The sequence below is a fragment of the Hemiscyllium ocellatum genome, chromosome 3 (assembly GCF_020745735.1).
Source record: "Hemiscyllium ocellatum isolate sHemOce1 chromosome 3, sHemOce1.pat.X.cur, whole genome shotgun sequence".
In the NCBI taxonomy this organism is placed as follows: Eukaryota; Metazoa; Chordata; class Chondrichthyes; order Orectolobiformes; family Hemiscylliidae; genus Hemiscyllium; species Hemiscyllium ocellatum.
The window spans coordinates 118,108,129-118,130,002 of NC_083403.1; the positions used below are offsets into that span (position 1 = coordinate 118,108,129).

Genomic DNA, 21,874 nt, shown 5'->3' on the forward strand with positions numbered 1-21,874 from the left:
CACTAAATAACTCACCGCCCTGTGGCTGAACACCTTAACTCCCCCTCCAACTAGGCCAAGGACATGCAAGTCCTGGGCCTCCTCCACCACCAAACCCTAACCACAAATCAGCTGGAGGAATAACTCCTTATCTTCCACCTTGGGACTTTCCAACCACACAGGATCAATGTGGATTTCACCAGTTTCCTCATTTCTCATCCCCCCCACCTTATCTCAGATTCAACCTTCCAAGTCAGTACCACCCTCTTGAACTGTCCTACCCGTCCATCTTCATTCCCACCTGTCTGTTCCACCCTCCTCTCCAACCTGTCACCTTTACCCCCCACCTTCATGACCCTATTGCATTTCCAACTACCTTATCAACAGACCTACACCCTTTCTATTTATCTCTCAGTCCCCTTGGGCCACAAGCCTCATTCCTTATGCCCGAAACACCAACTCTCCTGCTCCTCGGATGCTGTCTGACCAGCTGTGTTTTTACAGCACCACACTCTTTGACTCTAATCTCTTGCATCTGCAGTCCTCACTTTCTCCTCATGAGGCTGATCCAAAGTATGGGGGGACTGTCTTATAAGAAGAGGTTGAGCGGATTGTGCTTATACTGTTTGAAATACAGACGAATAAGAGGCAGCTCTATTGAAACATGCAAGATTCTTAAGGAACTTGACAGAATAGATGCAGAAAGGTTATTTCCCCTTGTGGGAGAATTTAGGACCAGAGTGCATTATCTCAAAATAAAGGATCACACATTTGAGACACACAGAATGAGGATTTTCTTTAAAAATCTCTGAGGATTGCTTTACAAAATAAGGCTGTTGAGGTTGGGTTATTAAATATATTTAAGGCTAAGAGAGACAGATTTTTAATCAATAAGGGAATGAAGGGTTACGGAGAAAAGGTAGGAAAATGGGATTGAGAATGATCAAATGAGCCATGATCTCCTTGAATGGCAGAGCAGACTTGAAGGGCTGAATGGCCTACCTATGCATCATGGTTTTAGAACATGCAAATGCCACACTCCCTTACAACAGTGGGTTGTCTCACTTGACATAAACTGGTGTCTTCAAATTGTCCTCTAGGATTTCAAACTTTTCATCCAACTTGATATCCTAATTGCTTTCTTTTCACAAAACCTTATGACTCAACTAACAACTCAATTTCAAGTAGTCTGTCCCTATTTATTTTGCTTTTAACAGCAAAGTCAAATCAATAGTCTTACCAACACAGTAAGTGTAGAATGTTCTCAGACTTCCTTGGGAAGCTCAAAATTCTTTGTTATTTGGAGAAACAGCTTTTATATAACATACTAATCACCTTTTCCTTACAATGTTAAAATCAACATTAAAATAAGTTCAATTTTTGGTCCTTTCTGTTGAAAATTTGTCATCAAGTCTTGAAATCTGATAAGCATAGAGATGATGCAAATGTCAACGATAGCTGTTCACTGCCTGTGTAATCGCTTAATTCCTTGATTTAATTAATCATTACGATTGTAAATTCAATGTCAATAATTATTCAAATTTTTAAATTAATGCTGGTACACAAGCATTAGAAATTTAATGACACTTTGCATTGTTAATGTGAAGCAACTAATACAATATTATGTAATTAATAATACACACCTCTTCCAAACTCTCATATCGTCTCTCATTTTCATTGTACCTTTCGGGCTATGACTTCACAGTGATGCAAAAGTCTAGTAGCATATTCAAATCATTACAAAAATAAAAGTTAACGTTTAATATTTAGTGTAGCTGTGGGGAAGAAGTCATGGATAAATTATTTTAAAATGATCTGTATTTTTTTCCAAATTGCGCATTTACAGTGGCAGCTGATGTAAAAAAAAAGTTACGAAAGCAAGACTTTCCAAGTTGGCTATGTTTCAACAATCTTTAAAATTAAGGCCAAACAAACTGCCGTGGAATGGGAGATGATACTAAGTTGTCTTAAATTCTGCCCATCAACAGACCCATGTGTTCTGGTTATCATGAGTCTACTGAAAAACAAGTATAGGCTTTAACATCAGGACACAAAAGCATCAGCAGCTGGCCTTGTGTGTGCAGATAGACCCTCAGGATTGAGTTTTCCCAAAATTCACTAATTGTCAATTTCAGGATGTTTCATGAATAGTTTCTCTCCCCAACAGCCTAAATTCTTTACGCAATTTCACAGTGCTCAAATCCTTAACTATGTGCCATGATGTCACAACACTGCTCGAGGCTATTTTGCACACAACTGCTCAGTGGTTCCAGATCCTCTGGCATTCAAGCTGCGGAAGCCATATTTTTAAACCCCAATTTCACAGCGGTTCAAATGCTGCAAGCCAGGAATTTTCAATGTGTTTTTTTGGGAATCTTAGAAATGCATTTAACTCATTAGCAACCCTTACTAAAATTCGAGAGGCTGATGTTTTCATATGACTATGTTAGGTGCAGGGGTGAAACTGCTCATAAATAGTAGAATGACCTCCTGTTTAATGACAGCTGACATCAGGATGCACATGATTTCATTCTGCGCTATACAAAGCCACAGTCCATCAACTAGCAATTCTGGATGCAGTTGAACGTTTGTTCCTACTGCATGTGTAAGCTGCGTGCTGTACCTTAGCTGCAAGTGTTGTAACAACATATGGCACAGCATGAGAATGCTGACCATTACCAAAGGTTATTGGCAGGTAGACTTATCAGGACCTACAGATGCAGTCTGAGAGATTTTGGCAGGCAATGCACATTCTTGATCGTCTTTGCAAATCTGGATTTGTATAAAAACATCTAAGGCATAACATGCTGTGATAGGGCTACAAACCTTCCAGTATAACAGCTGGTCCAACAGTCGCATTTCAAATTACAGGTTCTGCTGGTAATTTCCTTTGAGAAAGAGAAGCTAACCCAAATAAAAACATCTGCCAAAGTAAAGCAAAGTCACCTACTTCTGGAAAAGTCCATGACAACAGATACAAACGTTTCTCAAGCAATGTGACAGTCCTCTGTGCAATCTCTTCATTCAAGCATGTCAGCTTGGAAGTTGCTCATTTGTCAACACTAGTGGCAGATAGGCTATCTTTCATCTCTAAATGCAAATGTGATCATAAAGGAATTGAATTAGGCCACAGACTCAATTCAGAGCAGGTTCACAAGGTTTAAAGTTTGAAACAAAATAACTGGAATTACTCATTTTCAAATATTTTCATTGCATTGCTAATTCTGGCTCAATCTCTGAAAATTGCTGAGCCACGACAATCCCTTTATAAGAAGCAAGAAAAGAAAAAAATGAAACACAACTGATGTGTCTTCCGTAGATCTACTCACCATTTTAATTACAATGCAGTTTTTGTCAGAATTCAAATACCCAAATTGTCATGGTGGAATCTAAACTCACTTCTGTGAATTATTAGTACATTTATAAAATCAGAAAGAACTAAAGAGGCCCTTCAGCCTATCAAGGCTCCATCAGCCTCTGACATTGCAAGTGCTCAACTGTGTACTTTTTAAAGGTTGCGAGGTTTCCCCCCTCTACTACCCTCCCAGACAGTACATTACAGATTCCCAGCATCCTCTGAGTGAATTTATTTTTACTCAAATCACCTCCTGACCTTCACCTTAAAATTACGACCCCTTTTATTGCCCTTCAATTAAAGGGAATGGTGGGTTTCCATCCACCCTAGCTTGTCAAATACTAACACAGAAACAGAACTGTTAAGTCGCTATATCTTAAAATCTGTTATTAAAATGAACATAAAATTATTTATTCAGCTGCCTCATGACTTGGTTATTGGCCTTTCCTCTGTTACAGATTTTTCTAAGTGACCTCAGTGTTTTAGAAACAGTTCATTGGTTCTCCTGTATGTCATAACTCAGTGTCTTTGAGGTGTTCTCACTGGCCATTCCACACCAGGAGTCCTTTGCTGCCATCTTTTAAACGGCTTGTTGGGTACAAAGCAATTACCTGCTGCCTTTTGGAAATGTTAAAGAAGCTTCTATCTGCCCAAACTTGAAACCTCAAGCAGCAAATCTAGTCAGGCATTTTAAAAAATAGATCTAAGCCAGAAGGTAATGAAATTCTGATGCTGGAATTTCCTGCTGCCCACTAATCTTCTCAGGTGGAAACGAGTGAGTATTAGCCCAAAAGATATTAATTAGCGGCTTGTGATTGCACGTAGGAAGCAGCCTATTGTTTGGAGTGCTAAAGTTAAGTATGTGAGTGTTTTATGTAATCATCTCGACTGTTCAAGAAACATGCACTGATATTTTCACAGATGCATGTATAGGGCTGGCATAACTGTCCAAATTATGGAAAGCCATTCAAAGAAAAATTAAGTTAGTCATGTGGAAAAAGTAAGTTAACCTGGCTTAATAAAATATGGACCTGATGTACAGTTGAATATTAACATCACTGCAAATATATGGGCAATCACTTTATGTCGTGTACGTCTCTTGTAATGTTTGCTGGATTTTTTTGAGAGCTTTTATAAAAGCTGATGCAATTCTGAGCAGAAGACCATTTAAAATTGTAAGAACAAATGAAGCATAAAACCATACAAATTGCGACATGGAAACAACTATGTGCAAGACAATTCTTCACAATCATAAAACAAATTGCAAAAACATGCCCTCCCCTCTCCTACAGAGCAACAGAACCGAACAATAAAATAATTCTTACCATAATATATCAACTGTCTACTTAGCTAGCAATTTTCTCATGATGAGGGCCTGTCCAAAATGACTCCAGCATTTTCCTTTGTCTTCAGTTCTCAGGCTTGAATCTATAGTTCCATTTTGCAAAATTCTAAGTAGGCATTATCAGGAAAAATCAACATTAAACCAAAGAACACATTAGGACTGACTAAGAGCTTGGTCGTCCAGTATTATAAAGAAGTAAAAGGTGGAAAGGCAAAGGGAAATTGGAAGGGATTTCATAATGTAAGATTTACACAGCTGAAGGTATTGCTGGGAATGATATATCAAAAGTAATAGAAGATGCACAAGAAACCAGAGCTGAAGGAATGTTGGAGCAATGGGGATCTGTTTTAATGCAGTTGAAAGAGAAGTATAATAAGATGGACCAAAGCAAAACTGGTTGAAAACTTACAGGCAGTGATCAATCAAGTGCCTCAATATGTTGCAAGAGTAATTAGTGTATTTTTCATCAAGTGCCAACTGACTCCACTGTCACACTCTCAGCACAGAGCATGTAGATGGTATGTTCAAGACTGTTCTCATGATATGGCTATGTCAACTAAAGTGACATTCAGTGGTTGCAAAAGGGATTGTACATAAGACCTGGGTATACAGTTAGAACAAGTTAAATTATTCATCAAATTTTCATGGAAAATGAAAAGGATTCTCCATCTATCATCAGTGATTTATTCCATTTCACTTTGAAAAACTAAATCAAGCAATGCATGTTTCTTGTTGGACATGAACCATTCTTTAGTTTGTTCATATGTGTTACTCTTATTTCATTCAATATTATAGCCCTAGCATTTTCTCCAGCCAATCTTCAGAATGTCCTTACTAGGTCACTTCCATCCAGGCTGCACATCAAGAATTGAATGATTTACACATTTAGTCTTAATCTTGTGTAAATTCTGTTGACTGAAATGTGAAAGAACTTTGTTGTGATTTTGTGCTGCAACAGAATCTCGATTGCCTTCCAGTTCTGATGATAGGTATATTAATCAATCTCAAGTAGATCAAGTTTGCTGCTCTGCAATCTGACTAGGCATTTCACCTAATCATTGTTTATGTATCTCAAAGACCATGTCTGAATTGCTGAATAATTTAAGCAAGTCCTGTTTTATATTCATTAAATTTTCATTCAAACCTAAGCTGCATTATTTCTACAGCTCTTAAATCTCTATTTTGTTGCTATGCTTCAAACGTTACAATTTCATTTTGGGTACACTATGCATTCATTAATATAGCGTCTCATCCAAATTTCTTTTTTTTTGCAAGGTGACCTGAGGAAGTTAGAAAACCACAAGAGAATAAGTTCCATTTTTACATCTTTATCATGATATATTGGGAACTCAAATGTTAAAAATTTCACTACTAAATGGACTCACTGCAGTATTGATTGCATGCTTGTCCTCTTATAGAATGAGATGGGACGTTACAGGAGGGGGGGCTAGTTGACTCCAGGAGAACAGAATCCTCTGAACCCATACATGTGGATTTCACTTCCAGCCTCAGGCAAAGGTGTTTGTTCTCCCAAGACAAGACTGACAACCTTGGCCATAACCTTATTAATTGCCTCCTGTTCCATTATCATACTTCCCCTACCTATTAACATGGGCATATGAATCTGACAATGAGAAAAAGCAAAGTCCTCCTGCCTAAAATCCCTATCCATCAACATATGATTATGAAGAATACAATAACCAGTTCCTGTTGCTAGTTGTCACAGGAAATCGGCAGTCACCGGGCATTGTAAAATTATAATTACCTGTCTTAGATAATGTAACAGCAATCAGCCATGTGACTTGTAGGCCTCTATTATCCTTATAAAATATACTGCCTTCGTGTTTACAGCAGAGATTCGTTGAGAAGTGCCACCACAAGTAAGCTACATGGCTCCTTTGACGTCACGGAGAATCTTAACGTCGGCTGTCTGATAATAAAGCATTTACTATGGTACTGAAAATTGTGTCGTCCAGATTTGTGGAAAAAATACTTTAACATTTCATTGTATTACCTGATTTCTCAACTAACTTGTTAATTGTTTTTACCCCTTTTTACAATATAGTCTTTTAATTGCCAACTACCACAAACAGTTGAAAGTGAGGACAGCAGATGCTGGAGATCATGGTCTACATGTGACTCCAGATCCACGGCAATATGGTTGACTCTCAACTGCCCTTTAAAATGGCCCAGCAAGCTATTCAATTCAAGGGTAGCCAGTGATGCCCATGGGCACATATTTAAAAGAAGCCATTTCCTGATATCATGTGGTGTGAATTGATTCAGTGATGGTAGGGACCTCCAGAGGAGACTGAGTTGGATCATCCACTCAACACTTCTTACTGGTGATAGATGCATATGTTTCAGTTATGTCTTCGCATGAGTGTTCTGGACTCTTCAATGATTCAGGATGAAGATATTTATGGATTCTCCTCCTCCCATTAATTGTTTAATTGTGGACCAAGCTAGGTGTTAGCTATGAAATCACCTAGCTCTGTCTCTGCTGAAGAAAACAAAATTGCTTCTGACTTATACCACAGAAATGACACCCAGATAAATGATATAACATATTCCTCATAATTAGTGAAATACATGAATTGGTCACTAGAATTCCTAAGTTGGAAATAATGCAACACAATACAAACAGGATTGCATGTGGAATTCAGGGAGATAAAGAATCCTTTGATTTTAAGTGGTCCTCTAACAGTGGTTGCTATTGGTTTCCAAGACTGCAAAAAAAAATCAAAATAGAGGTGTGCATTCTGGTACCCAGCCAAACACACCAGGAATGCTACAGGTTCCATTGCTACTTCATCAGAGCCAAGATAACTTCAACTGAGGTGATAATGAAGATCCTGAAATAAATTGAGAAACTTTTGCCAGAAACAATTTACAGGCCAACAATGTCTATTGGAAAGTGCATGCATCTTTGTGGGACAAACCCTTCTAAATAAGAGGTGCTGATATGACAGTTGCGCAACTTAGTCAAACAAGAATCGATGGAAAACAAACAAAAATTAAAATGCTCAACTTCTGAATCAAACATGATTTCCCAATACTTCCAATGTTAAATATGCAACATGGGTACAGTATCTTTGGAATCTCCTTTAAGTAGTCTTTGTATCCCCATCATTTGATCCATCATTTGTTTTTCTTTTACTTCAACAGTGGGGAAGCTGTTGGACAAGACACAGAGATAGATTTATTCACATTTGAAAGCGAATGGACATGTTAGTGATAGTTAGCCAGGTTTTGTGTGAGGAAGGTCATGTCTCACCAACCTGATTGAGTTTTTTTGAAGATGCGACAAGATTGATTGATGAGGAAAAGGCAGTGGATGTTGTCTACATGGACTTTTGTAAGGCATTTGATAAGGTACCTCATGGCAGGCTTGTACAGAAGGTAGAGTCTGATGAGGTCTGGGGTGTGCTGGCTAGATGGATGCACAACTAGTTTGGTTATAGAAAACAGAGAGTAGCAGTGCAGGGTGCTTTACAGAATGGAAATCAGTGACAAATGGTGTTCCGGAATCAATGCTAGGATCTGTTTGTAATATATATAAGTGATCTGGAGAAAAATGTAGGTGGCTTGCTTCGTAAGTTTGTGGATGACACCAAAGTTAGCAAAGTTGTAGAAATGAAAATTGTCAAAGGATATTATGGAAAATAAATAGATTGCAGATTTGGGTGGAGAAATGGTAAATGGAGTTTAATCTGGAAAAATGCAAGGTGATGCATTTTGGAAGCTCAAATTCAGGTGCGAATCATGAATGGCATTATCCTTAGGAGCACTAATATACAAAGGAATCTGGGTGTACCTGTCCCCAGATCCCTGAAAGTGGCAACATAGGTGGATAAGATGGTCAACAAGGCATACAGCATCTTGCCTTCATCGGCTGGGGCATCAAATACAAATGTGGGCAAGCTATATCACAGCTGTACAAAACTTTAGTTAGGCCACATTTGAAATATTGCATACAGTTCTGGTTGCCAAAAAAACAGAAGGATGGGAATGCTTTGAAGAGGGTGCAGAAAAGGTTTACGAGAATGTAGTCTGATCTGGAGGGTTTTAGTTGTGAGGAGGGGTTAGGTAAGCTTGGATTGTTTTCACTGGAAAGATAGTGGCTAAGGGGTGACCTGATAGAGGTCTACAAAATTATGAGGCATAGATAGAGTGGATAGTCAGAGGCTATTTTCCAGGTGGAAAGGTCAACTAAAAGAGGGCACAAGTTCAAATTGAGAAGGGGAATGCTTATGGGAGAAGTGCAGGGAAACTTTTTCACACAGGGAGTGGTGGGTGCCGAGAACACACTGTCAGTGGAGATGGTGGAAGCAGGCACATTAGCAATATTTTCGGCATATCTTGAAAGACACATAAACAGGAGGCAGAGGGATAGAAACCACATATGGGCAATAAGTCGTGGGTCTAAATAAGTATTTGAAATTGGTGTAGGCTTAACAGGCCAAAGGGCCTGATCCTCTGCTATATTGTATTATTATAAAAGCAGAATCAATGTAACAAGACTCTGAGATTGAAAATAGAATCTTCATTATTATATCCAACAGGAATGTGTCATACTTCACCACATAGGCTTGATATAATTTAAGTGAAACTATTAGCACCCAGTACAATCAGTAATCTTACAATACTGTTCTAAATGTTAAACTACCTTCTTAATTAACCTGAATTTTTTTTTGGAAATACAATCACTCACTTCTGATGTTGTAAAATGTTACTGCAAAGTCAGGCCTGCCTCAGTTTTGTAAACTGCGTTTGATTACCAATTAGAAGAAATTTGAACTCAGAAGTATTACTCCGTGTCGTTTAAAAATACAGGCTTGACCAGATGACTGTTATTTCAGTGTAAAAGGAAGTTGCACATAGGGATTCTGTGGAATTCCCATCGTAGCAGACTCTGAAGGAATTACCCAGCAAGTTCAAAATTCTACTCAGCAATTCCCCCAAATTTGGAACTCTCCAAAAGTAACCATTTAGGTCGGTGAACATGGAGTTGAATTGTTTGCTGAAGTTAAACAATTACTCAGTAAATTTAAACTATTAAATATCAAGTGTATATCCTGATATCCTAATTATTTAACTAACTCCCAACTTGCCACATATATACTCACCTTCCCATACCCCAGACACATTACACCGTGCAGACTCTGACCCAACACTTTTCCCACTACAGGACCAGATAACCCTTTACCTTCAGTGCTGTATATCTTTACTACTCTACCCTCAAAGGACTCAAACCAGGTACCCATTCTTTGCCTGACCAACGAGCCCAAAGCCTAGCGCTGCCACCCTGACGTGAACCCGTCACCTGCTGTCAGACCCAACATCCCCTTCTCTCACTCCAGACCTGATGCCCAAATCCTGCCACTCTAACCCATTTACCACACTCTGGACCTGAGCCCACTTCCTTCCTGTGCCAAACTTCCTTCCCCTACCAGACCTGATTGGAATGTCCTGTCAGAAATGCAGAGCTCTTTCATTACATAAAAATGGAGCAGAGCAGCAGTCTAGATGAGATTGCCTCTCCTCGAGAAATTTCCTGTTTAAATGGATAGCACTAGACAAATCAAACCTGTCATAATTGCATTAGGTCATTATCAATACTTATAGTATCTATTTGATAGCATGTCTGTCAACACAGATATATGTGCTATATTTGTGAAAATCTAAAGCAATCAGTCAGCATGTCTACATCACACCAATAATGTCAAAGTGACTAAATAAAAAACAATCAAGCTGGACTGTGTCACTGAGTAATTCTATTTCATAATACATCTGAAGCAATTTATTTGGTACAATCCTGGATCCTACAAAAGGAAAATGGCCTGAATCTTCCAAAATGGACCATGGCTCAAATTCAGTCGCTGATATGCCTTGGAACCCTTGGATGCTATGATATGAACATGCACAGTACTTACACAGGATGTATAAACTTGCATTGTCTGTTTTATTCTGCGCAGATTGCTGCATGAATGCTTATAGCAGTGGGATAACTGCTATTTTCACAAACTCTTGGGCTGTTTGTTGGTTTTCATATATATTCACTGAGGGCTTTCCCTAAAGCTTACTGAGTCAAAACACTGAGTCAACTTACACCCCATCCCAACCCTGACTTGACAATGCTCAAACACGTTGTGGGGGATTAACCATTGTTGGATGAGAAGGTTGTGAAGTGTTGTGATTTTTGTTCCTTTTAAAAACCTTTAGATCACCGAACTGAAAGTAAATCTTAAGAGACTTGTCTCCTATTCATGACAAAAAAGGGAGCATGACTAATTGGAGTCATGTATCACCCACTTGGCCTTCCCACTCTGTTAGTTATTGGCATCCTGCTGGAGCCAATGCTGGAAGGTGCAAATACTCCGCATGGAATCGTACATGGGCAATTTGAATCATAGACAGCAGCAGATGCAACTTGTCTATTGCTGAGTGGAAGTGTTAAGCCAATATTCAGCTAGTGTGTGGTGTGGTGAACAAGAACTGAAAGATGAGATGTGGAGAAGCCGGTGTTGGACTGGGATGGATAAAGTTAAATATCACACATCAGGTTATAGTCCAACAGGTTTACTTGGAAGCACTATAACCTGGTGCTGTGTGATTTTTTTTAACTAGATAAGTTAAAGCAGACAAAACATACTTCATTTTATCACAGCATCTGTCCCCACAACTATCACATAATACTTTTAAATTTCTTGTAGATATTCATATCTGAAAATTTATAAATAGTTTATTTTAGATTCCAAAGTCCAAAATATGAACGTGAATAGTAGTGTTTCCATCACTGAGCCTTGTGGAAGACCACTTCCCACCTTCTTACACAAGATGTAATTACCCTTTATTTCTAGCCCTGCAATCTGCTTTCTTTCCAGAGGCCAGGAAAAAATCAATTCTTCTCTTTTTCTAACTTTATTCATTAGTCCATTAAAGGACACCTCATCTCTTCACCAATGTTATCTTTGTCTCTGGCACTCCTACACTGTATATTGTTCCTGACCCCCCCCCTGACAATTTAATTTCAAAGTTACCAAGCAATTCACTTCATGAGGATACTGGGCCCCTTTCCTTTTGGGGTGGAACCTGTTAGGCCTGCACAGGTCCTTCCTCTCTCAGAACTGTTTCCAATGTTCCAAGAATCTACAGTCCTCCCTATATTTTTCTGGCCAGAAATTTCATCTGCTATGCAATCCTACTGCTATTCTCACGAGCATGCGACACAGGTTAATCTGAAGAGTACAATCTTTTAGATTCTGTTGGCTTTGATCTTTCCTTGCTCCCTGAACTTTTCCAAAGGACCTGATCATACTTTCTTCGTTGCATTTTTCACCTGAAATTTTGAGTTCTCTAATTCTTGACATAATTGATGAGTTTCTAAAATTGCTAAAGAAGTCAACAAATTTATATATTGATAATTAACCAATACAATGGACTCTTGAACTAAGACTTCCAAGTTTCTTTGTGCTTCAGATTTCTAAAGCCTTCTCCTATTGAGAAAAACACTTATGCCTCTATTCTTCCCACCAAAGTGCATAATTTGAAACTTTCTTACATTATATACCATCTTCCACTCCTAGCCTGTCCAAGTCCTTCTGCATCCACCACTCTTCCTCAACATTACCCTCTCTCCAACTACCTTTGTGTCATCTGCAAACTTAGCAACAACGCCCAGAGTTCCCTTCATTCAGATCGTTAATGTATCATGTGAATAATTGTTGTCCCAATACTAACCGTGTGGAACTCCACTAGTCACTGGCTGCCATCCTGAAAAAGACCCCTCTTTCTCGACTCTCTGCCTTCTGCCGATCAGACAATACTCTAACTATGCTTGCTCATATACCTTGCTCCTAACACCATGAACTCCCAGCTTATTTAACAGCTTCCTGTGTTGTACCTTTTCAAAGGCCTTCTGGAAATCAAACAGATCATATCTGTTGACTCTCTTTTGCCAAACTTGCTTGCTACCTCCTCAAAGCGTTCTAACAGATTTGTCAGGCATGATCACCCCTTGACGAAGTCATGTTGATTCAATGCTATTTTACATCATTTCCAAGTACTTTGCAATTCCATCCTTAATAACAGCTTCTAAAATCTTACAAATGACCAAGATCAGGCTAATCAGCTTATAATTTCTTGTCTTCTGCCTCCCTCCTTTCTGAAACGGGATGTTAAATTAGCTATTTTCCAGCCCTCTGGGACTTTCCCTGACTTCCTGAAAGATCACACCAATGCCTCCACAACTTTCTCAGTTATCACCTTCAGAACTCTAGGGTGTAGTCCATCTGGTCTGCATGGTTTAACTACCTACAGACCTTTCAGCTTTCCCAGCAAGTCTTCTGCAGTGGCGGCCATGATGCTCACGTTTACAATCTGACTCTCTTAAATTTACCAAATGCTACTGGTGTCTTCCAACATGAAGACTGATGCAATGTATCTATTTAATTCCTCTGTTATTTCTTTGCTCCCTATTACTATTTCTATAGTCTCATTTTCCAGCAGTCCAATGCCTACTCTTGCCTTAGTCTTACCTTTGCTTACCCTCATATTTCACCTACCACCTCCTTATGTTATTTTTAGTTGTCCTCTGTTGGCTTTAAAAGCTTCCCACTAACCTTCACCATATTGTCTGACTTTTCTTTTGCATTTATGCTATCCTTGATCTCCTTTGTCAAACATGGTTAATTCACCCTCCCCTTTCTTCTTCTTTGGGTTGAAGTTCTACTGTACCTCCCAGATTACCGCCAAATACCCCTGCCATTGCTGCTCCACTGTCTTCCCTGCTGGGGTCCCTTTCCAATCAGCCCTGGAAAACTCCTCCATCATGCCTTTGTCATTACATTTACTCAATTATAATATGGTTAGTGTACAGTAACTCAGTGGTTAGCACTGCTGCCTCACAGGACCAAGGACTCGGGTTCAATTCCAGGCTTGTGTGACTGTCTGCGTGGAGTTTATACATTCTCCATGTCTGCACAGGTTTGTGCCGGGTGCTCTGGTTTCCAAGATGTGCAAGTTAGTTCAATGGGCCATGTTAAATTGCTCCATAGTGGCCAGAAAAGGATTAGGTAGATTACCCTAGGCATATTTGGGGTTATGGGGATAGGTTTGGGCGGGCTGCACTTTGGAGGGCCGCTGCAGACTCGATGGGCCAAATGGCCTCTTTCCACACTGTAGGAATTCTCTTGATCTGATTCAAGCTTTATCCTTTTAAATTGCAGAATTATGGTCGATGGTCACTGCCCCGTCACCTTAAGCTCCCTAATCCAGTCTGACTCATTATGCATCACCAAATCCAGAATTACCAGTTCCCTAGTGGGCTTTACTTGTTGGGCTGCATTGTTGAATATACACCTGCAATTTCAACGATCATCTTACTCCTTTCCAGACATCCTCTGATTCTTGCTTCTTTATATCTGGACCCCAATTCCCACTCTTTACATTTGACCTCTGATCCCAAATCTCTTCTCACTCATGTACACCTGATCTCCAATTGTCAGACTGCTCCATCTCTTTTAGATTTAATCCATGATTTCTTCACTGGACCCATTCTTATGCATCTGTCCTTCAATCTCTACTCTGATCCAACTCCATTAGATCTAACCTTCAATCCCCTCATATGTTGTTTAAATCCCTGCTCTGCTGCTGGCATGTTGTTCAAATTCCTGCCTTGTCCCTGCTCCTTTATGTCCGGCCTCTGATCTCCTGCTTCAATTAGAGGCAGATGCAATTAGATGTCTGTAATGCTTATCGTGGTTACACATCTTAAGTGACCAAAATTCACAAAATGAAAAGAATATGTTTGACTAGATTAGATTCCCTGCGGTATGGAAACAGGCCCTTGGGCTCAACAAGTCCACACCGACCCTCCAAAGGGCAACCCACCCAGATCCATGCCCACAGCCTAAATTTCCCTCTGACTAATATGCCTAACACTATGGGCAACTTGGCATGACCCATTCACCTAACCTGCACATCTCTGGATTGTGGGAGGAAATCAGAGCACTCGAAACCCACGCAGACACCGTGAGAATGTGCAAACTCCACACAGTCACCCAAGGTGGGAATCGAACCCAGGTCTCTGATGCTGTGAGGCAGCAGTGCTAACGACTGAGCCACTGTGCTGTCCTGAGAGCCACCATGTCGCCCTGGTTCTTTAGCAAAGTAAGGTTTTTTGATTGGCCCAAAAACCTTAATTTGCCAAAAGGCAGCACTAAGATAACTGAAATATATTTGAGTGTATTGACCTGGAAATTTTCAGTTGAACCTGAAAATTTACATACAACAGCTATCTATAATTCAAGACTGTTCTTTCGCATCAATTTATAAATGCCCAGTAAGAAATTCCCTTCAAATAAATCTGTTCTTGCCAACGTATTTCTACATTGGAAAATGAACATTTTACATTCATTCCAGCAGCTTAGATCTTGCGTCAATTTACTATAGCCCCTTGTGGAGCAGCTTGGTTCTGCATAACTTTGTATGGTTGTCCATGAGACAGTGTCAGAAACCCAAAAATATGTTTCTAATGGGAAGGAGAGGGAGGAATCTCATTTCTTTATGAAGGACAAGTTATCATCAGTTTCCCAGCTTCTGACTAACTTAATGCCTAAGGAGGAAGAAGAAGTGCTTTGCATTCTGGTGGAAATTTGAATGTGCAGTTTCACAATAATTCACTCATGAATTATCAGACCTTTAGCAATAGTAACAGGAGTTGAAATGTTGTGGTGGAACTTTCACCGCAGTCCTATATTTCTGTTGAAAAAAGCAGTTCAGAGAAGGGAATATCACAACTTTTGTAAAATAAAACGTCCATTGAGTGTACTCAAAATTTTAAGGTCAGCATTTATTGCCAATCCCTGTATAATTGAATGCCTTGTTAAGCATTTCAGAGGGCATTTAGGAGTCACAGAATCACAGAATTATTATGGCACAGAAGGAAGCCTTTTGGCCCTTTTTGCCTGCACCAGTTCTACTACCTAGTGCCAGTCTCCTGCATTTTCTCCATATTCCTGCATACGATTTCCATCCTGATAATCCTCCAATGTCCTCTTGACGGCCTCAACTTGCCTCCATCACATTTCCAGATTTTCCATACCCTAACAATTCACTGTGTGATAAAGATTTTTCTCGCATTACCCTTGCTTTGTTGGCACATCACGTTAAATCCATATCCACTCATTCTTTCTTTCTTTTACAAGCAGGAACAACTGCTCTCTATCGAATATGTCCAGCCTGCTCATCATTTCTATTAATCTGTTTGTAAATACCATGAATAAAAAAGTCAAATTTTTCAATTGCATTGCTATGGGGAGGTAAGGACAGGTGATTTCCTTCTGCAAAAGAAGCCTTAGTGAACCAACTGGGTTTGTACAAAAAAAAGTCTCAATTATGAGGATAGGCTGGGTTTGTTTTCCTTGGAAAGGAGGGGGCGGTGTGGCGAGGGGAAATCTGATTGAGGTATGCAAAATTATAAACAGTATAGATACGGTAGATTGTGAGAATCTCTTCCCATGACAGACTTGTCCAAAACCAGAGGTTTACAGAAGATGTGAGAAAGAATGTTTTTCACCCGCGGGTGGTAGAAATATGGAATGTGCTGCCTGAAAGGGTGGAAGAGGCAGATACTCCTCTAACATTTGAGTGTCTGGATAACTACTTAAAATGTCAGGGCATAGTGGGCTATGTACTAAGTAAAGTGATCAGCAAAGTTTTGGAAATAATTCTGACGGGTAGGATTTATGACAATTTGGCAAAGCATAGTGTGATTAAAGGCAGTCAGCATGGCTTTGTGAGGGGCAGGTCATGCCTCACAAATCTTATTGAGTTCTTTGAGGACTTGTCAAGGATAGGTCGACGAAGGTGGTGCATATGGACTTCAGCAAGGCATTTGATAAGGTTCCCCATGGTAGGCTCATTCATAAAGTCAGGAAATATGGGATACAGAGAGATTTGGCTATCTGGATTCAGAATTGGCTGGCTGACAGAAGGCAGAGAATGGTTGTAGATGGACAGTATTCTGCTTGGAGGTTAGTGTTGAATGGAGTCCCGCAGGGTTCTATTCTTGGGCCTCTGCTCTTTGTAGTTTTTATAAATGACTTGGATGAGGAAGTTGAGGGGTGGGTTAGTACATTTGCAGATGACACAAAGCTTGGAGGTGTCGTCGATAGTATAGAGGGCTACTATAGGCTGCAGCGCAATATAGACAGAATGCCGAGCTCGGCTGAGAAATGGCAGATGGAGTTCAACCTGGATAAATGTGAAATGATGCATTTTGGAACGTCGAACTCAAATGCTGAATATAGGACTAAAGACAGGATTCTTGGCAGTGTGGAGGAACAGAGGGATCTGGGTGTGCGAGTACATAGATCCCTCAAAGTGCCACCCAAGTGGATAGGGTTGTTAAGAAAGCATATGGTGTTTTGGCTTTCATTAACAGGGGGATTGAGTTTAAGAGCTGCAAGGTTTTGCTGCAGCTCTACAAGTCCTTGATGTGACCACACTTGCAATATTGCGTCCAGTTCTAGTCACCCTACTATAGGAAAATACAGAGGCTTTGGAGAGGGTGCAAAAAAGGTTTACCAGGATGCTGCCTGGACTGGAGGACTTGCCTTATGAAGAAAGGTTGACTAAGCTTGGACTTTAGAGTCAATAGCCTGAGACTTTTCCCTAGGGCAGGATTGACTGGTATGAGCAGTCACAGTTTGAAGATATTAGGAGAAACGCATAAAGGAGATGTCAGAGATAGGTTCTTTACGCAGAATGTTGTGAATGCATGAAATGCGTTGCCAGCTGTAGTGGTGGAAGCAGAGTCATTGGGGACATTTAAGTGACTGCTGGACATGCACATGGATAGTAGTGAGTTGAGGGGTGTGTAGGTTAAGTTACTATATTTTACATTAGGGTTCGACCTTGGTACAACATCGTGGGCCAAAGGGCCTGTTCGGTGCTGTACTTTTCTATGTTCTACATTCTAAAGACAAATGGGATTAGTGTAATTGGGTGTTTGTTGGTCAGAAAAGTAATGCTGGGCCTAAGGAATTGTTTCATAGAACATAGAACATAGAAAAACACAGCTCAGTACAGGCTCTTTGGCCCCCGATGTTGTGCCGATCCAAGCCCACCTGACCTACACTAGCCCACTATCCTCCATATGTCTATCCAATGCCCGTTTAAATACACATAAAGAGGGAGAGTCCACCACTGCTACTGGCAGGGCATTCCATGAACTCACGACTCGCTGAGTAAAGAATCTACCCCTAACATCTGTCCTATACCTACTACCCCTTAATTTAAAGCTATGCCCCCTCATAATAGCTGACTCCATACGTGGAAAAAGGTTCTCAGGGTCAACCCTATCTAAACCCCTAATCATCTTGTACACCTCTATCAAGTCACCCCTAAACTTTCTTTTCTCCAATGAAAACAGCCCCAAGTGCCTCAGCCTTTCCTCATACGATCTTCTTACCATACCAGGCAACATCCTGGTAAACCTCCTTTGCACCCGTTCCAGTGCCTCCACATCCTTCCTATAGTATGACGACCAAAACTGCACACAATACTCCAGATGCGGCCGCACCAGATTCTTATACAACTGTAACATGACCTCAGGACTCCGGAACTCAATTCCTCTACCAATAAAAGCCAGTATGCCATATGCCTTCTTCACAGCACTATTTACCTGGGTGGCAACTTTCAGAGATCTGTGTACATGGACACCAAGATCCCTCTGCTCATCCACACTACCAAGTATCCAACCATTAGCCCAGTACCCCATCTTCTTGTTACTCTTACCAAAGTGAATCACCTCACACTTACCTACATTGAACTCCATTTGCCACCTTTCGGCCTAGCTCTGCAGCTTATCTATATCCCGCTGTAACCTGCCACATCCTTCCTCACTGTCAACAACTCCACCGACTTTCGTATCATCCGCAAACTTGCTCACCCAACCTTCTAGCCCCTCCTCCAGGTCATTTATAAAAATGACAAACAGCAATGGTTCCAAAACAGATCCTTGCGGAACACCGCTAGTAACTGCACTCCAAGATGAACCTTTACCATCAACTACTACCCTCTGTCTTCTTCCAGCCAGCCAATTCCTAATCCAAACCTCCAATTCACCCTCAATGCCATACCTCTGTATTTTTTGCAGTAGCCTACCATAGGGAACCTTATCAAACGCCTTACTAAAATCCATATACACCACATCTACCGCTTTACCCTCGTCCACCTCCTTAGTCACCTCTCAAAGAATTCAATAAGGTTTGTGAGGCACGACCTGCCCTTCAGTATGCTATATCACTCTATGACACTATGAACAATTTAGTAGTTTCTTGATCATTATTACTAACTTAAGCTTTTTCACTGATTACACAAGCACTGACTCAATCTGTAGAAAAAAAAACATTTTTACTGGTCCACTGATATGTCAAAGTTGACATGGGTAAATTAATGGCTCTCACAGAGGTTCTAACACTACGCTTGTGGAATATCTGTGATAGTTAGATTGGGGAAAAAGACTGACAGGACACAATCTTGCTTTTGTTAAAGAGAAGATTGAGAAGATGCATCATGCATTTTAAAATACTGCAGAAAAGTATGTTGACACAAGCTTTTATTTAATTTGATTTGCAAATGTTTATCTTAAGAATATAAGCACTAAATTAATAAAGTGCTATTAAAGCTGCAGACTTAAAAGGATTTCTCCTGCCTCCCATCCCTGGAGCAGTGAATTTGTGGATTTGGCTCCCAGAGGAAGTGGTTAATGCTGCATTGATTAAAGCCTTTGCAACAGAGTTGAAAGAAGCACTCATTCAAATTGAGCTTTTTTTAATGATTAGAGAGATGATTGAATGCTAGGTGTTATAAGGGTATTATCTGAGGTGATGATACTGTAGAAATACGAAGCCAAGGAAACCAACTGAGTCAGGATAATGGATTTAGTGCTTAATACATTCTAGCAATCTACTTAAGTGATTTTGGCAGTTGAGGGAGAAATTTTGTTGACCTGTAGTCAACAAATTAAATAGGTTGAGTTGGGTTGATTAAAGTTGGTTAGAGCATGATAGACTGAACGGCCTATTCCTGTTCTTATATTCCTATGGGACTTCTGAAAAGAATGGGTTTGATAGGTCAAGTCGGCTTTCTTTACTCTATGCTCTATGTTCTCCAAATATAGTGATAAGTTTCTGTCATAGTTTAATGCTATGATTTGAGGCAAAACAGCACTCCAAAATTAAACTTAAATCACTCAGAATGAAAGTAATTGTAATGTAAGTACTTGAGTACTATCTTTCAAATGGATTTGGGTTTGAGTGCACAGTTGCATTACTAAGCAACATATCATTCTAGAAATAAAATTGTAATGCTGTACTCCAACTCAAGACAAATACAAACAAACTAACACTTAAAAATGTTTTTTCCAATTTGTATGTCTGTGCACTCCATACCATTGACACTATGAAAATAAACAAACAATTTAACAGACTAAATTATGGAGTACCATCCCAGTTCCAATGGAATGACAATACATTGTGAACATAATGTGATAAATATGGGCAGTCCTTTAAATCATTTAAAGAAATGTTACATCTATCATATGAGCCTCTGGCACAATTCTCTAATAGTTGTCTAGAAGTTGGGATGTTCCCTCTCGAAGACTGGAAAGACACACACTTTTACAAAATTGGTTATAGGACCAGTAGTTGTCCTTCTGCAATAGGCAAGATGCACAAAAGTACTACAGGTACATAATCCTTTATCTGAAACCCTCGGGGCCAACTTGTTTTCGAAACTCGAAATTTTTCAGATTTCGGAATAAGTGACAGCTTCTCGTTGAAATTTTAAAAAATTACCGAACAGCAGATGCACCTGTGAGTACTACAAGTGCTGAGACAAAATTGACACCTGCCAGTGCTGGGCCACGCTGCCACATCATATCTGAGTGATGTGGGTTGGATGGGTGTGGAGTTGGGTTAAATGTTTGCACGCCAAACAACCTTGTTACGGAGAACAAAAACTTCACGGAGAAAACTTCGAATTTCGGAGCTTTATGGATTTTGGATAAAGGATTGTGTACCTGTATTAACAATGTCCTGTACAAGTATTTACATGGAAAATGTCTTATTACAGGTACCCAAAATCAGAAAAGATGCTTTGACTTTCAAAAATGACTTTTTTAAAAAAGTTAGTTGATGAGGGTAACTAAGTGGACAATGTCTATCTGGCTTCTAGAAATTCTTTGATAAAGTGCCTTCAAAGAGACTTTCCAATGTGATAGAGAATTAGAAGTTGGGTTTCAGGTCACTATGAAGGTCTTTAAAGTTTCAAGATGGCATCTATGGTACAAAGTTACTTTTAGGATGAATCATACATGGTACCACAGTGGTGAGGGTGTTAATGCAAACTCAACGAACACCTCAATGTACAGCACATTGTTCTCCATGTCATTCAGGGTACAAGATTGATTTGATGGTATGAGTGTCATTTTGGAGCTTAACTATACAACCAACATTCTCTTCTAAGTTCCCATTATCTTAGCATTTCCCAGTGCACAAGAATTTTGTGGTGCATAACCGTGATTTCTCTTATAATACATCTCTGCAACTCCTCATCTTCTGGAGACACCACTTTTGATCTAAGCCTCTGGTGTGTTTCCAGCTGCAATAAGTACAAATCACTCTTGCCCCCTATGCAGATCACACCTTTATTCTAAGCTGTATGATACTATTCATATCAGTGGGCTGGGATCAGTATATTTGAAAGTGATTGGGGGAGGGGGGTAGGGTGGGAGTGTAAAAGAAAGCAAGTGGCCTTCTCATTAATTTCTCACCCATCAGCAGCCTGTCTCCAATATTACCATCAGCTGGGAAGGCATAAGGCGGCTCACCCATGCTTAGGCTGATCGAGGCCCTTGCGTACTCAAAGTGGTGACAAAAAGGACTAATCTGGTCTCCAGTGATAATAGACAAACCGCACTGCCATTTTAACTGCATATACTGTTGTTGGACAGGAATTAGGAGGGCTGAGGGGGGTGATCCATCAAAGGCACCTTCCACCAAGATCATATCCACCCAATAACCTTCCCATTCAGCTTCTGATTACTGGAGCCAGAGCCCTCTATTCTGCCCTCACCAGTGTCTGCTAGAAAGACCGATTTAAAACTCATGGACTTACCTCAGTGC

General features: G+C 40.0%; 1 long non-coding RNA gene across 1 annotated transcript in view; it reads right to left on the minus strand.

Moving 5' to 3' along the window:
* The window catches only part of LOC132807473 (uncharacterized), a 280,961-nt gene that overhangs the window by 150,860 nt on the left and 108,227 nt on the right, over nucleotides 1-21,874 (minus strand). The gene's annotated exons all lie outside the window — the stretch shown is intronic.